Below are 6147 nucleotides of genomic sequence, written 5' to 3'. Positions count from 1 at the left end.
GAAGCATTCCCTTTGAAAACTAGCACAAGACAAGGATGCCCTCTCTCACCACTCCTAGCCAACATAGTTTTGGAAGTTCTAGCCAGGGCAATCAGGTAGGAGAAAGAAAGAAAGGGTATTCAATTAGGAAATGAGGATGTCAAATTGTCCCTATTTGCAGATGACATGATTGTATATTTAGAAAACCCCATTGTCTCAGCCCAAAATCTCCTTAAGCTGATAAGCAACTTCAGCAAAGTTTCAGGATACAAAATCAATGTGCAAAAATCACAAGCATTCCTATACACCATTAACAGACAAACAGAGAGCCAAATCTTGAGTGAACTCCCATTCACAATTGCTACAAAGAGAATACAATACCTAGGAATCCAACTTACAAGGGATGCGAAGGATGTCTTCAAGAAGAACTACAAACCACTGCTTAATGAAATAAAAGAGGACACAAATGGAATAATATTCCATACTCATGAATAGAGAGAATCAATATCGTGAAAATGGCCATACTGCCCAAAGTAATTTATAGATTCAATGCCATCCCCATCAAGCTACCAATGACTTTCTTCACAGAATTTGGAAAAAAAACTACTTTAAATATCATATGGAACCAAAAAAGAGCCTGCATAGCCAAGACTATCCTAAGCAAAAAGAACAAAGCTGGAGGCATCACGCTACCTGGCTTCAGGCTATACTACAAGGCTAGAGTAACCAAAACAGCATGGTACTGGTACTAAAACAGAGATATAGACCAATGGAATGGAACACAGGCCTCAGAGATAACACCACACATGTACAACCATCTGATCTTTTTGACAAACCTGACAAAAAGAAGAAATGGGGAAAGGATTCCCTATTTAATAAATGGTACTGGGAAAACTGGCTAGCCATATGTAGAAAGCTGAAACCGGATCCCTTTCTTACACCTTATAGAAAAATTACTTCAAGATGGATTAAAGACTTAACTGTTAGACCTAAAACCATAAAAACCCTAGAAGAAAACCTAGGCAATACCATTCAGGACATAGGCATGGGCAAAGACTTCATAACTAAAATACCAAAATCTATGAAAACAAAAGCCAAAATACACAAATGGAATCCAATTAAACTAAAGAGCTTCTACATGTCAAAAGAAACTACCATCAGAGTGAACAGGCAACCTACAGAATGGGAGAAAATTTTTGAATCTACCCATCTGACAAAGGACTAATATAGAGAATCTACAAAGAAGTCAAACAAATTTACAAGAAAAAACAAACAACCTCATCAAAAAGTGGGCAAAGGATATAAACAGACACTTCTCAAAAGAAGACATCTTTGCAGCCAACAGACACGGGAAAAAATGCTCACCATCACTGGTGAGAAACGCAAATCAAAGAAACGCAAATCATCGTCATCAGAGAAACGCAAATCAAAACCACCGTGAGATACCATCTCATGCCAGTTAAAATGGTGATCATTAAAAAATCAGGAAACAACAGATGCTGGAGAGGATGTGGAGAAACAGGAATGCTTTTACACTGTTGGTGGGAGTGTAAATTAGTTCAACCATTGTGGAAGACAGTGTGATGATTCCTCAAGGATCTAGAACTAGAATTTGCCATTTGACCCAGCGATCCCATTACTGGGTATATACCTAAAGGATTATAAATCATGCTACTGTAAAGACACATGCACATGTATGTTTATTGTGGCACTATTCACAATAGCAAAGACTTGGAACCAACCCAAAGGTCCATCAATGATAGACTGGCTTAAGAAAATTTGGCACATATACACCATGGAATAGTATGCAGCCATAAAAAAGGTTGAGTTCATGTTCTTTGCAGGGACATGGATGAAGCTGGAAACCATCATTATCAGCAAACTATCACAAGGACAGAAAACCAAACAGTGCATGTTCTCACTCATAGGTGGGAATTGAACAATGAGATCACTTGGACACAGGGCGGGGAACATCACACACTGGGGCCTGTAAAAGGGTGGGGGGTGGGGAGGGGGATAGCATTAGGAAAAATACCTAATGCAAATGATGAGTTGACAGGTGCAGCAAACCAACATGGCACATGTATACCTGTGTATCAAACTTGCACGTTGTGCACATGTACCCTAGAACTTAAAGTATAATAATAATAATAATAATAATACACTTGCTTTTAGGGTCAAGTGTATCAGGGGATACACTTCTCACACATATTTGAGGCCATGCTAATCTGTGCTAGCATGGACATACACTGGCACAGTGAATGCAATCAAGTCTACTACCTGATTACATTTGTAGTAGTTTAATATTATCTTCCAGGATGATCTTGTTTCTGCAGGGATCATATTGAATAATTTAACATGTGTATTATATAGCCAACCACCCCTTCATCCTTTAGATCTTTAAAGGTAGCACTAATTTCTTGAAGCAGACAGTTACAGATATCAAACACACTAAGGTCCCACTGAGGGAATTGCACAAACTATTAAATATGCCAACTCCAATTATATACACTAGGTCTGAGAAATAACAAATCCCAAATGGATTTGTGGAACTAGCAGACCCACTGTAAACTGAAACTTGGCCAGGACTCTATTTAACTTTGGGTGTCTCTAAGTCCTCATTGTCACAGAGAGACCATGATCACATTGGGCTTCTGGATATTAATGTCAATGCAGTCTGTGTCCACTAGTTTTTAAAATGCTTGGATATTTTCTTTTCCCCAGTGAACGGATATGTGATTAATGGTTGTAAGTCCATATGGGAACATACTAGAGGAATAGTTAACATGTATATTTGCCAAGGTGCTATGGGGTTTTTCTCCTATGGCCCTTGCTCCCGCTTAAGTCTATGAGTTCTGGCTCTGAAAATTGGTTTAGATTCAGAGTGTGGACCTAACATTGCGATATTTACTGAGACAACTCTTCACAGCCTCCTAGTCATCTATTTTAATACATTTCCTTTAATGGAACAATTTGAGTAGCACCCTTATTGACTGCTCACAGAATACAGGGAAATCATACTGTATTAACTCTCTCCCTGACACTTGGTAGGGAAGCTACCCATGTCTGCTACTGCGTATCTACGGCTTATAACATTATTCATCTGGCTTCTGGTAGTTAAGCACTGTTATTGGGTCTTGATTTTTCCAGATCTTATCATATCCATTGCTACTGGTGAGTGTACTACTATAGTGGCATTCCGACTCTGACTTGCAGAGGAGGCCATCTTTGAAATTTATAGTAAATATGGTATCCCTTTCTCTAGCACATTCCTTATGGCCTTGGGCTTTCCTGTTTGGCCAAATCATTTGGCCTTAAATACACAGTATATAGACTACAGTATTCTCACTTCCCTGAGCCTTTTTCTTCTTTTCTCCACTATCTGCTATGGAAATTCTGTCATTTAAATTTCACTTAGGGTGAGTCATCATGTTTTTTCCATGCTGCTGGAAGCCATCCTAGTGGAAAGATTTTACTGTCTTCTAGGATCCATGCCAGTATGTTAAATGCTGTACTTTGGGAGAGTGCTCCCAAAACAATAAATACCCCCTATCCCATGTTGTGTTCCTCTATTCAATCTCATGATCAAGCTCTCAGAATTCAGTCCCATGTGTACTTCCCTGATGTTGGCAGTAACTGCTGGCTAGGACCAAATCTTTTTTGGGGTATAGTTTCCTTACTGCTTTATAAAGCCTCTCACATCCCTGTCTCTATTATTCTGTGCCTTTTCTCCATTTTCAGCTAGTGGCCATGAAGGATAGTGGGAAGATACTGATGAGAATACACTTTATGTTATGAAGAGGGATAGGGGAGAAATCAGAACTAGATCATTCTATAGGTTCAATAGACTCAAAGAAGCCTGGAGGCTCAAAATTAGGGTGGTCATATTTTCAATTGTCTCCATCCCAAGTGTAGGTCCCATTCGTCTCCCAATTAGAACCCTAATCCTGAAAAATATACCTGATAAGGAATTCAAACTTATATGGAGTTTAACTTCTCAATTAAGTCTTCCTCATCTCCCTCTAACCTCTTTTTTAAATGATGAGAGCTCTTTATAAGTTAGCAGAGGCCCTCTAGACTCACACTTTGCTTTCAAATGCATGTCCTTTTGTTATATTTTCCTAAGTTCAATGGTATTTGGCAATAACCATTTAATGCCATTACCCTTAGAATTATTATTTGCCCCATTAATTTCAATTGTACCAGCTAATGTATTCTCTCTCACAAGTATACTATCCCAATCTGCCGAGAGAGTGTACTATCAACTTCCGCCAGTGATGAGGTGCTCATTGATAGCCTGGCAGAGAGTGATTTGGATTTGAAAACTCATCTTTTAGGCTATATTTACTTATTCCACTGTCATTACCAATTAGTAGTTGGGGCCTCTAGGAGCTGACATCTAAATGAGGTATACTGTAAAGGCTATTTATTAAAGATCAGAATATTCAGAAGTGGAAGGAAGCTGGATGAAGAAGAGGAGAAGTCAAACTGAGATGCAAACCCAATAAGGTCTTGAACAAACCAATAGGTAGCTGTGTGGTATAAATAACCTGCCAGTGTATGTTTGATTGGGCCAAAATAGGGAGACTTTTTTTTATAAAACCCCCACCTCACGTAATTGTTGCATGTGTGCTGGCTTGAGAAGTGTGTGCCTTTGGGCAAAGTGTCTCTTTGCAGTTGAGAAAAATTCTGAAAGAGCTGATAGTTGAAGACTACTTGATGACAGATGGCGGTATTTTCCTTATTCACTACCATGATTTTCTTTTAGTATTCTATTTTTATTGTTTTAAATGCAAAGAACATGGCTATAGGTTTTATATTTCATTTGTTTTACTGTCCTTTTATCTTGGTTATAAGCTCCACGAGTATAATAATCATGTGACAATGTCCATCCGGTTGAATATTGTAGACTCTGCATATACACACTCAGTGTATAATTTTGAATAACAAATCTACTTATATTTCAACATTTCTTTAAAAGTTTAAATTTACTTAATAAAAGAATGCAAAATTAATGTAACTACTTGTTAGTTAACATGTCCCATATAAAATACCACCTATGGTTTTGGTAACAGAAGAAAATGCCTGCAAGTAAAAAGCTAAGTAAACGAATCAAGGAGAAAATGGGAAATGAATGAATTAATAGATGAACAAAACACTGCATCAGAAGATGAAATTTTTGACGCATTCACGTTAGTTTTGTGGAGATCCTAGAACATATATTATAGGAATACACAACATTTTCCTAAACATCCTATTGCAATTAGAACTCAAAAAGATGTCCTGTGTCAAGTAAATGAATTCTAGTTTGAAGGCTTTTTTTATTAAAAAAATAGAAGAATATATTGTAGACTCTCCTTAATGAACCTTACAGAAAGTATTATTTAATTTTACTTTTAAGAGGTATTTTAAACCCTGTTAAAAATAACAAGTAATACTATTCAAATAGAAATAAGTATTAAAAAAACGAAACACATACACATATAAAAAGTAGCATCCTAGAAACACAGCACACAGAAAATAGCACGGACTTGTGATTTAAGAAATCATAGTTCTGCAGCTTTTGTTGAATTTTGGTTAAGCCTCCTAAACTGAAATTTATCACTCAAATAATTAGGAAGACAAGACGGACCATACAAAATGTCATTTGGTACAAACTATATTCCTGAGTTTACCACTAGGCAAATAAACCAACTTTACTCAACTAGAAAATAATTATATTTATATGCATTTCACTGGGTAATTTTGATCTGTTTATATTATTTTAATTCCTCTAAAACTACAAAATTATATTTGGATATTATGAATAATTGCTCACCAGAAAAGCAAATATATATGCACAAGTATATTAGAATTACTCTCAAAGCTGTTTGAAAACAAAATATAAAATGAATTTTGATCAGGTGGCTTAAGACCACCATTATCTTAGCAATTATTCCTCAATTAGGAAATATGATTATTTTTAAATGAAATTCATTCTGAGCCTTGTAAGTTTCATGACATTAAAATTAGATCATTGCCAGGCGCGGTGGCTGAAGCCTGTAATCCCAGCACTTTGGGAGGCCGAGATGGGCGGATCACGAGGTCAGGAGATCGAGACCATCCTGGCGAACACGGTGAAACCCCGTCTCTACTAAAAAAAATACAAAAAACTAGCCGGGCGAGGTG

This window comes from Rhinopithecus bieti, unplaced genomic scaffold (genome assembly GCF_001698545.2).
Source record: "Rhinopithecus bieti isolate Rb0 unplaced genomic scaffold, ASM169854v2 scaffold_13689, whole genome shotgun sequence".
NCBI classification, from domain to species: Eukaryota; Metazoa; Chordata; class Mammalia; order Primates; family Cercopithecidae; genus Rhinopithecus; species Rhinopithecus bieti.
The sequence above is the reverse complement of the archived record's forward strand: the minus strand, read 5'-3'. Positions refer to the sequence as shown.